Below are 12,211 nucleotides of genomic sequence, written 5' to 3'. Positions count from 1 at the left end.
CTGCTCTTCTGCACGGGTGCCAACAGACATGGGCAGAATGTTTAGGGTAGAATGTCTTCATTAGCTAAAAATTGGAGACAATCTAAATACCACCACACAAGAATAGATAGTTGTGAAATATGCAGCAAATTACACAGTGGTGAAAACTGAGTCCACACTCAGACGAGTCTCACAAACACGGTAAGCAAAGAAACAGATGACTGAGAAACAAATACATTATGACACTAATAGATATTTTTAACCATGCAAACATCTTATTAAAATGTTATAGTAGCCAGGCGTGGTGGCACACGCCTTTAATCCCAGCACTCAGGAGGCTGAGGCAAGAGGATCGCTGTGAGTTCGAGACCAGCCTGGGCTACATAGTGAGTTCCAGGTCAGTCTCAACTACGTAGTGAGACCCTGTCTCAAAAAAAAAAAAAACAAAAAAACATTATAGTGAAAGAATGCAGAGTGCCATCAAAAAATACAGTGACTTCGCCTTTTTAAAATTTTATTACACTAAATGAAACATTGCTATTAACCCCCCGCAGAGCACGGCTGTCCCCTCACTCTTGCCACCACTGCTGAAGCAGCTCTGGAAGACCTCTTTCCTGAGTGTCTAGTTCCATTCTCATACCTTCGTCGTCATTTTACTTTGGGGATGAGCCAGAGCTCAGACGGTGCCAGGTCTGATACATAAGGTAGACGGGGACACGTTATAATGTTTTTATCTGAAATAAATTGCTGTAAACATTTGATCCATGAAGTGAATCAAAAAAGTGAGAGTTTAAACATTTTTATTATAGGAAAAGCTGCATCACCGTTAACATCACTCAAAATGCTCGCCCTCACTTCAAACGCATTTACCCCATTGTTCTTGTTGCGATGTGTTTTTAAATAAGCTGTTTAGACATTGACTATTTTTTGATCACGCCTTTATGTTGGAAAACTAAACAGTAAACTCAGGACACATCTTGGGAAGAAGAGATGCAAGTAAAGGGTTTCAACTTAACAGTAATATTTTATTAAATTTGGGGATGGGAAGATGAGTTGTAATGTTTATATTTTATTTTATACATGTATATTTATATATTACATATCATATCAGTATTATCTTTCTGTGTCTGAAATCTTTCAAAACAAAAAATTTGAGAAACTATATCAAGGCTTCTTAGGATGAAATCTCAGGCTGCCACCAAGCATGATGGTGCGTACCTGTCATCCTAGTACTCTGGGAAGCTGAGGCAGGAGGAGGCAGGAGGATTACAAGTTCAAACCCAACCTGGGAAACTTAGTAGTGACTTAGGGATACCTTGTCACAAAATTAAAAATAAAACACATATGGGTATGTAGCTCAGTGTGAAGGCCCAGGGTTTAACCCTCGGGAAAGAAGGAGTGGGGTGGGGAACAAAGCAAAAGAGAAAAAAAATTAATTTTAGGATACCAAGATAAAGGGAAAAAAAATCCTAAAACCTTTCAAAGAGAAAAAAAAAATCAAAAGATTAGGAATTAAAATGGCCTTGTAATTATCAAAGCAAAATTTGAAAATCCTCTGAAATCTGAGGGAAAATTTTATAACCAGCCAAGTGATGACGAAGTTGTGAATGGAATGTGAAGGTGTTTTCAAAAGTGAGTTCTTGAAAATTTCCACCTTGCATGCACTCTTTCTGAGGCATAATGCAGGATGTTCTCCAACCAGACAAGGGAGGAAAGCAGGAAAGAAGATTCAGGGAACGCAGGAGAGAGGCAGAAAATCCCCAGGGTGATGGCGGAGTTGTGTGGCCAGGCCAGAGTAGCACATGAGGACAGAAGAGATAGACAAGGATATACAAGAAGGCTGTGCATGTTGGGAGATTACACATGTGTGCTAAGTCATATTTTATAATCCTACGAAACACCGAAGTCAAGAAATAGAACGAGATGCAGATTCAAAGAAGCTAAAAGCATTCTCAGCATGGCCTGGAGAGGGACTTCAGGTGGCCAGGGAATTGCTGCTTTATGCTATAAACTTCGTAGGACAGTTCACCTTTTAAAACTATATATTACACAATATTTATAACAATTTTTTGTGGTACAGAGGATGGAACCCAGGGCCTTCATCCTGAGCAACATCCCAGCCCATTTTTTTGTTTGTTTATTTGTTTTGTTTTTTTGAGGTAGCATCTAAATTGCTCAGGCTGCGCTCAGATTTGTGATCCTGCTGCCTCAGTCTCCCAGAGTGCTGGATTATAGGCCTGCACCACCGCACCCAGCTCAGTGAGACATCTTTAATGGAAAAATACTCAGCAAACTCCTGACAAACGCCAAGTGCAAAAGGCGACGCAGTGGGAACCTGAGGATGGAGGTGAGGTGGGGAGGTCGCGAGGAGCTGCCAGGTGAAAAAAACACAGCCTTTGGGCTGCCCCACATCTTAGGATTTGTTGTTGTTGTTGTTGTTGTTGTTGTTGTTGTTGTTGTTGTTGCAAAATCAGTCTACATTCAATAGAAGTTGTGCTTTGGATTTTGAGCTTTGCCTGGGCTGGCCGTTCTCACCCAGTCCTCTCTCAAAACCCTGGGCAGCGGCAGCCAGGCTCAGCTCCCAGCTCCCGGTCAGCCTCCCAATCACGAGAGAAACAACTGGAGCGCCAGTGTTGCTAAGCTGTCATGATGGTCCATAAGTTAGGAGTATTTGATGCATTTTTGCCTTGGGATATTTTCAAATTTTGATGGGTGTATAGGGACGTAACCCCGTTGTATGTCCAAGAGTTCCAGATCCACACAGTGAGCCGGGAAACGCTGAGCCTGTTCTAAGGGCTGGCGCCTCTGGGAGGGACCAGAGCCCTCAACCTGGTGCAGCACAAACTCCATCCACGGTCTGCACCAGAACCCAAGGCCTGGACTAGGTCCAGCCCGGGACAGGGACCCATTCCCTGCACACCTAAGTGAATTCCAAATGTGTTTCTTGGAGACAGATTTGTCACAAGTTAATCCTAAAGGGCCGGGATTCAGCTCCTTGGTTCCACCACCTGCCTCACAAGCTCAAGGTCCAGAATTCGACCCCCAGCACCAAACAAACAAAAACAAAACAAAACAAATTAATCCTAAAATCTCAGCCTTACAGCAGAAATGGAATCCAGACCCTCCTATAGCGGTCTGGGGCCAACTCCAGAGCCAAGGTTCTTTATGGGTTGGTCTGAGTACCAAGCAACCCCTTCTCTACCAAATTATTTCTGAGACCGAAGCAACCAACTTAAAATTAACTTTTAGGGGGATGGGGATTTAGCTCAATGGCCCTGCACCTGCCTCACATGCACAAGGTCCTGAATACAAAAAAAAAAAAAAAACTTTTTGGCTTTGTTTTGTTTTGGATCAAACTCAGGTCTTTGAACTTGTGAGGCAGATGACGGCACCACTGAGCTTAATCCCCAGCTCAAAAGTATTAACTTTTGGAACTGAGCTTTCAAGGTGGGGGTGGAGGGTGTTCAGTGAAATCTGTAAAACAGGTAGCATGTGACTGACCTGAGGTACCCCAAATAGCGGAAGAGTATTCCCTGAAAGAGGCAGCAGATGGAGCGTTCCTGAGCTTTGACACCTGCTTTCTAATCCCAGCTCCACTAACTACTTAGTACCTGAAATCATGGGTGCTTCTCTTACCTCAGTGTTCTCATCTGTAAAATGGGGATACACTTCCCTCACGATTGTGAACATTTAAAACATGAGAGCCCGCATAGAGCTCCAACCACTGTGGCCAGCACACCAATGGCCATTCATAATTCACACCTGTCAGATGCAGATGTGGCACCTGCCTGGCACCTGGGCCACACCGAATGTCCCTGCTCTGCCCTTGGGCCTTTGGGCTAATGATGTTCATCTTTCCTTTTCCCTCCATAGGCTGGTTCCTGGGCAGCTGGTGGGGCAGATGCAGTGTTAGTAGGGCACAAAACACACCCGCCCTGCCCTCTGCGCCACGCAGCACCCTGTTAAAACACACCTCTAGCACTAGGAAGGCTGAGGTAGGAAGATCTTCAGTTCGTGGCCACAGAGGAGTTCAAGGCCAGCCTGGACTATATAGTGAGACCCTATCTAAAAAAAAGAAAAGAAAACCCACATCACTGGGCCCCTCCCCAGAGTCCAGAGTTGCTGGTTTGGCAGGCTGGGGCTCGGAAGTGAGTTTCTGAGTTCCCAGGTGATGCTCAGGCTCCCCAAGGGGCGGTGCCTCTGTGGGAACCCCTGGTGCAGGGAAGCAGCTGACCTGCATTTCCTAGGACCGGCATCCCTAAAACCCACCCCACCTGGGGCACACAACACTGACAGTGGAAGGGGAGATGATGAGGCCCAGGCTGGCAGAGTAAACAGCCTCCCACAGGCCAAGGGCTGAACCCCTGACTCCCCTGGGTGACTCTCAGGACGAGTCCTGCTTGCTGCACGCCACCCTGTGTGCTACACACGCACACCCCAATCTGGCGCGGCAACATAGCAAAGCGCTTCCACCCCAAAAAGTGGGGGCTGGCATCCTCCCCACGTGCGGACATCCCCACTTTCAGGCGTTGCCCCTCCAGGTTTCCGGAAGCCTGCGTTACCTGCGTCTCCTGTGCATGTCTCACCTTGTGCAGCTTGTTCTCCCTCCCTGGCTTGGGGAGGGAGGCCCATCCAGGACTCCAGGCGGCGCCCTCCCCCGCCACCTCCCTGCTGGACTTTGTTTGCTGATGACACACAGAGCCCTCAATTGCACTGAGCCAAGACCAGGGAAGAGATGGAGCAGTTCGCTGTGAGAGGAAGGTAATAACCATCGTGGTCACCATTTGTTAAGTCAGACACCTGCTACCAGCTTTAGGGGATTCTCCCACTGAGGACACCTGGGTGCTTTCACTGTCCCCATTTTACAGAGGATGAAACTGAAGCCCAGAGAGGTCAAAAGAGCACGTGTTCGCACCCAGAATAGTCAGGCTGTGCCCTTGAGGCTGCATGTGGGCTGGGATTTGCTTGTTAGGATGAATCAGCATTCTGAGAGCCCGGAAACTGGGCCGGGTGGAAGGGCAGTCAAGCTGTTGGCAACCCACATAGAAACTTCCAGATGCTGGGGAGACCATCAACCCCTAGTCCCACTGGGGCGCTGTAGGGAACAGGGAGAGAGGACGTTACTAGAATTTCTGTAGCAAGACCTAGTCTCCTGCGAGCCACAACAGCACAAGGGTAATTAACTTATTAGACAGGAAAGAGAGAAGAAATAAGACTTAGAGAAGAAGTCAAGCTTTGGGCTTGATTAATGCTGCTCTGGAAGGCAAAGACAGAGGCCCCTGAGCTTACCACACCTTTATCAGTACATCAGGAGAAACAAATGTAACAGTCGACTCAGCATGGAGTTCAGTACATCAGTTCAGGTCACTCAGGGCAGAGCGTTTGGTACATCAGGAGAGCAGCAAATGTATAAAGTCACTCAGAGGGCAGTGGCAGCAAAAATCCTACAGCAGTGAGGAACTGAGCAAAGATTTCATTCCTCCCAGGATTTCTTCAGCTGGTATAATCCTGTCCTGGGGCATCACAGCATCACCAGACCATTGAGGTTTTAGCTGTGACCAGAGGCCAAAACAGAGTTATGTCTCCACATGCCATAGCTGGCCTGTAGGCGGGAGACCTAGGCCTAATCAAATGATTTTCCCCCAAAATTATGTAGAATTGCTCCTGACAGGGCACATCCCACTGATGTGACAAATGAGAATGAAGCCCAGCCAGTGCACAGAGATCTTGTCCCTCATTGAAACTGACTGTTGTCCATGGCCCAAGGTGGCCAAGAGCCTCAGTTGCCGACCCCTCTCTTCCTTCATGGGGTCTGGGGGTGGCACCAGCCGAGCAGCTGTCCTCTCTAGCCACGCGAGCACAGGTGCAGGCTAGACTTTGACTTAGAGGGTTTCCAGGAACCGCCAACAACCAAACGGCCTCAGCAGACCTTTGGAGTCCGGGACCTGACCTTGCACTCACCGGCAACCTTTAAATAACTTTGACATAACCATTAAATAACCACCATTCTATTCCTGTCTCTCTTTCTCTGACTGCTCTAAGTTCCTTCTATCAGTGGCGTCATGTCACATCTGTGCGTTTGTGTCAGCCTTGTGTACTTAGGCTGGAGTTCTCCAGGTGACGCGTCAGAACTGCAGCCCGTGTGGGCTGAATGCCGCGCCACTGTGTGGGTGTATATCACGATTTGCTCACCAGTCACCTATGGATGGGCATTTGATTTCTTTCCACCTTTTAGCCATTTTGAATTTTGCTACTATGAATGTGGATATATAAATAGCTGTTTAAATCCCTGCTTTCACTTCTTTGGGGTATAAACCCAGAAGCTGAATTGCTGGATCATACAAAAGTTCTGTGTTTATTTTATTTTATTTATTTATTTATTTATTTTTTTGAGACAGAGTCCTGCTGTCTGGCATTGAACTTTTGGTCTTTCTGCCTCCACCTAAGTAGCTGGGATTACAGGTATGTGCCATCGTGCCCAGCTTTTCTGTGTTTAATTTTTTGAGGACCACCATGCTGTTTTCCGCAGTGGCTGCACCATTCTAAATCTCCCTAGCTAGGCACACGAGCCTGCTTTTTCTTTCCAAACAAGTCTGCTGCCCTCCCGAGTCTCTTTGCTAACCTCTGCCCTTCACAACCCATGGCCTGGGAAACAGGTGGCCCCGGGGAGCCTCAGCCATCGCCCCCACAGTGGCTGGAGTCCTGCTGACCTCAGTGCTGGATGCATGGGTTGCTACCTGTGCTCGCTTTAATGCCTTTCTATCGTTGACTAGAAACGCTTGGTAATTCTGAACAAAGGGCCCAACATTTATTTCTGTTTTTCCCTGAGTCCTGCAAATTATGTAGCTGATCAAACCCAGCCTGTCTTTGTGTTTCTGGAGTGAGCTCTAGGTAGGGGCCCACCTGTAGTCAAGTCCTGTTAGCTACGTCCTCAGACCATTTCCTGAGAGGCATTCTGGATGGTGCCTAGACCCCCCGACTGGCCGTCCTTGTCCTGGCTCTGCCAGCAGTCCTGTGTGCTCGGCACCCTATGAGAGCTCATTGTTTTCCACAGAGCTCCTGGGGTGGGGAGGGCTGACGGAAAGTTCCAGGGCACAGTTTGGGACCCATCCCGCCCCACCTGGCTCCTCAGGGGCTCCCTTTGAGCTCTCCTCTATATCATGATGGGATTCAGAACACGCTACCCCAAAATACAGCATCAGTGCGGCTGAAGGCATCTGAGGAACAGCAGGTGCTAGAAGGATTTCCTGGCCCCCTAAGGAGATCACAAACATAGGAAGGATTTTCTGACCTTCCCTTGCAGGCCGGACTCTCAGGGAGAGGCGTCCTCTGCATAGCCAGGGAAAGGAGCGTCCTCATCTCCAGACACAGGGACTGCAGCATGCAGCCCAGCTGGGTTCCCCTCAAGTTCACCGGATGCCCCTTGGCCTAATTACATTGATCCGATCTTCATCAGACTCTCATATTTAACTTTCTTCACATCTTCCTTTTCTCATGAAAGCTCCAGTGTCACATAAAACTCATATTCAAACTGCACTTGCTTTTCTCTTGTTAATCTGGCTTCTTTTGCAAGGGCTTCCACCAGTGAGCCTAAGATAAAAGGAAAAAATGTTTCTTCCCATGCAGTTGCGTTCTACAGCACAACGGAGGTGCAGACTGACTGGATCCCCCACCCCAGGCTGCCCCTGCCCAATGTTGAGGTAACCAGACAGAGGAACGCCTGTTGGCAAAGTACCCAGGAGTCAGCCAGAAGTGCAACAGAAGGGGCCTTTGCAGGAGATGGACACCCCGCCCCCCCACACACAAACACACACCCAGCATATGGGCTCGCAGACACCCCGAAACTTTCAAATGTTCACAGACAGCATGCTACTCAGTCAAACTGCTCATCCAAGGGTTAGCAAAGGCACCCTGGACATGTCAGGGATGAGCCCAAAGGGGAATCTATCACTGGCCTTGCCCAGACCATGAAGGGAAAAGGACCCCACCAGACCCTGTAAGCAGAGCACTAGCAGAGTCTTCCCTCACCCGCAAGGCTGGAGCCTGGTGTCCCTGCAGAGCAGGACTTGGACAACTCCAGCACACTCCTCCCTCTCCCTCCTCAGCAGCTTGCAGAACACTGACAACGGTCAGGGCCCAGACCTGCACACACCAGCCCCACCTCCAAGCTGTCTTTTGCAGAAAGCAAAGGAGGAGAGCATTGTCTCCGGCCCCAACCCTGAGCAGCCCCACAAGCACGTGGGGGGCACAGAGAGGAGAGAGCCCCAAGAGCCCCACGCACCCCTCCAGCTGCCCACACTCTGAGCCCTTTGGTGCAACCCCCAGGATGTCTGCAGCTTCTTCAGTGCCAATTACTGGAGAAATAATTCAGCGTGCTCACCCCTTCATCTCAGCAGATGCTCTTTGGGGACATTTTAAGTCTGACTGTACCTGCTGAGCAGCTGACAAGTGAATCCTCTGACTTTGTCTTCCTCCCTCCCTCCTTCCCAACTGCCATCTTTCCTTCTGCCCAGCTTTTTACCGGGTAAAAAGGGACTCAAAGCTACGTGGTGTCAGCCCTGCCCAAGGAAAGAGCCTGAGTAGCTGAATCCCCACATCCCCCGCCTCGGCTGCCTTCTAGATGAGGTAGGGCAGTGCTGAGTTCCCAGGAACTCATGTCTTCTGCTGCCTCTTAGAAGCTGAAGCCACATCTTACTCATCTTTGAGTCACTGGTTAGCTGTCAGAAATATGCTGCATGGATGAGAGGATGGATGGACGGATGGGGAATAAGTGGGCGAGTGGGTAAACGAGAGGACGGACTGATGGAGCATTGGGCAGGTGGACGGAGAGACCCGTGGATGGATACTTGTGTGGATGGTATATACGAAAGGACAGCCGAAGCCGCACGTGGTGGTGCATGCCTGTAATCCCAGTTACTCGGGATGCTGAAGGATGAGGATTGAAATTCAAATCTAACCCGGGCAACTTAGTGACACTCTGACTCAAAAAGAATACAAAATAAGGGCTGTGGAGGCTGGGGATTTAGCTCAGTGGTGCCACTGCCTGCCTCACAAGCACAAGGTCCTGAGTCCGATCCCCAGTACCAAAAAATAAAATAAAATAAGGGTTGTGGATATAACTCAGTGATTGGGCACTTGCCTAGCATTTGTGAGGCACTGAGTTTAATCTCCAGCACACGCAAAAAGAACACACCTGAGAGAATGCACAGACGGACAGACGGATGGCTCCTGTCCCATTTGGGAGGATGGATGGATGGATGGATGGATGGAAACACTGCTGGTCCAGGACTTGGCTACTCTCCATCCCTCGGGAAAAGTGAACAGATCAGGAGCTCCAGTCTACACATCCCACAAACTGTGGGTCCCCCCAGCCTAGGGCTCACTCAATTCAAACAACCAAAAATCTCTAAAAAAGAGTCAGTCTTAAAACAAGCCCCATGGGCCAATAAGGACCTAGTCTGGGCCTCAATTAGAAACCTGCCTGAGGGCCAGGCTTGGTCTCCAAAGCAGCCATTGCAGGGTGGGGGTGGGGTAGGAGTAACAAGGCAGGCCTGCTTGCCCAAGGGCTGCCCACCACTGCCCAGCCAGAGTCTAACCACCTAGCTCCCCTCCAGCCTGGGCCAGTGCTGAGGGGCTCCCTGTGGGGCCATGGAAGGTGGGAGGGCCCATGGAAGGACTGTAGGTCCACTTGTCCCCCGGCCTGACTCAGCAACCCCAAGCAGAGTCTGCACATAGCTCCTGCCCCCCACCAACCTAAACCCCACAAATTCCAGCCATCAAAACCACTGCAGTATTTTTTATGCTAATATGTAACCTTGAAGTGGTTTTGCAGATGAGGATTAACTGGTTTACTTCACATGCTAATTAGCCAACCCTAAATGTGCATGCAGATCCAGACAAACTCATTCACATAAACGTATTTTAAAATAAATCACTCAAATATGCTACAGCTCTGCTGCTCTCCTTGACTCTGCCACCTGCAGAGTGTGTGGGCACAGACAGGCCTGGCCAGCGAGGCCTCGGCTGTCCTGTTAAATAAGAGGGGAGCCAAGTGTGCTCCAGGTTCTCCTGGCCCTGACTTTGTACCAAGTCATCCCTGGGCTATGAGGGAAGAGCAGGCCTGGTTCCCTGGCCTCTCGGTGGTGGGAATGGGGGAGAGGCTGTCATCCAAGCCCCGCAGCTACAGCTGCAGAATCCGAGAGCTGAGCTGAAGTCACCCAGGAGAGAAACCAGCCAGACTATTAATAGGAGCCCAGAACCATCCACCTCTGAAAGAGCTGGAGATGGGTGATCCAGAGCCCAGAACAGACCACAAATGTGGCCTTTCCCAGCTCTTGGGGCTTTCTAAATTCTAAACTGATAATTCAGGACCGTTCTATCTCACCCCCTAAATTCCTCTTGAGAAGGGCACCACCAGTATTGAAGAAAATACTTTTCCTTTTTTTTTAAAGAGAAGGGGTCTTGCTATGTTGTCCAGGCTGGTCTCAAACTCCTGGGCTCAAGTCATCCCCCTGTCTCAGCCTCTCGAGTAGCTGGGCATACAAGCCTGTGCCACCATGCCCAGCTCTAAGAAAACATTTTTAAAGACTGCTATGGGTGAGCCTGAGAGCACACATCAGCAAAGCCACAAAAAACATGAAAATGAACTGCATTTGGTAGAAAGAGCAGAGGTCAGAAAGATGAGGTGAGGCGGGGAAGCTGCGAGTGGGCCCCACTGTCCGCCAGCTCCCCTTACGCTGCAGGTGGCGGGAGGACCAGTGCGTCGTGTTCCTGCACACAGTGATGATTGCACTGGGGCTATGTCAGTCCCTCCTATCTTACCCTGAATGCCCAGCATTTTTCCCACACACCCCGAGTCTTGCGGGAATGGGTTTCGGAAAAAAAGGTGCTGAAAGTTCCATTGGAGTCTCCGCGATTCTGAAACTAATACATGGGACCTTCTCTCCTCCCTGAGGTGGAATTAACCCAGCCAAAGCTGACTCAGAGCCAGAGGTGCCGCAAAGCACCCAGAAATTTGCAGAAACTTTAGTAAAAGCTTTGACCTCCTTCCTCCGGGACAGTGATGTTGTTGGCACGTTTTGTGGAATGAGAAGCCCGGAGGCCACAACCAGTTTCCTCAGAACTCTGGAGTTTCCTGGGACACTGCTGTCTTCAGTGTTGGAACCAGGAAAGTTCCCAGGCAAGCTGGGGGGAGGGGGGACAGTCACCTACACAGCTGACCCCACAACATACACCTTGTCCAGCGTAGGCCCCAGCTCCTAAAGGTTCTACCAAGTCCCAAAAGTGCCATCAGCTAGGAACCAAGCCCTTAATAATGGCCTTTGGGGGACATTCCAGATTCACACCATAAAGCTCATCTACATGGTCCACTCAGATGCCCGGCTTGTCAAAAACTGAAATCCTCATGCTCAGCTTTCTTCTGGGCCCTAGTCTAGGGCTCCTTGTCTCAGTCATTTTTCTTGTTGTTGCTGGAACAAAATATCTGACACCCATAATTCGAGGGAGAAGAGGTTTATTTTGGCTTACAGTTTGTAAAGGTTTCAATCCTTAGTTGTCTGGCTCCTGGCAGGAAAAGCATGGTGGAAGGGCCTGGGCAGGGAAGGAAGTTCACCTCGTGGCAGCCAGGAAGCAGAGAGACCAGGAGGGACCTGGGCCAAGAGAGGGACCCTTCCTTCCAAGCCACACCCCAGGCCCCTCCTCCTAACAGCAAGGAGCTGTAAACCTCCATAATCCACTCACTGTCCAAAAGCCTCACCCATCACAGGGTGCAGTGGCGCATGCCTATAATCCCAGCACTCAGGAGGCTGAGGCAGGAGGATTGCCATGAGTTCAAGGCCAACCTGGGCTATATAGAAAGTTCAAGGCCAGCCTCAATTACAGAGCAAGACCCTGTCTCAAAAAAAACAAAAAACAAAAAACCCTCACCTATGAGCACATGAGGTTCTTGGGGGATGTTAGGTATAAACCATAACTGGCCCTAGCTTTCTGGAGTCCCCTTCCCATTTCTGCTAAGCTTTGTTGGCTTTGCTACCCTTGGAATTCCCTAACCCCAAGCTGTAGGTGCCAGCAGCCCTCTGCCACCCTGCTCCCCTCAGCCCGCAGAGCCTCCTGAACCCCACAACGCAGCCATCTCTGTATTTAGAGAAAACAAAGCTGCCCCTCCCCTGTTTCTGTCCTCAGCCCCTCCGCTCTGTGTCCCTCATTCCCCCTGTCAGCAGCACCTCCCCCGTCC

The sequence above is a fragment of the Fukomys damarensis genome, unplaced genomic scaffold (genome assembly GCF_012274545.1).
Source record: "Fukomys damarensis isolate Sample0158 unplaced genomic scaffold, DMR_v1.0_HiC HiC_scaffold_13, whole genome shotgun sequence".
Lineage (NCBI taxonomy): Eukaryota > Metazoa > Chordata > Mammalia > Rodentia > Bathyergidae > Fukomys > Fukomys damarensis.
This window is presented reverse-complemented; position numbering follows the sequence as displayed.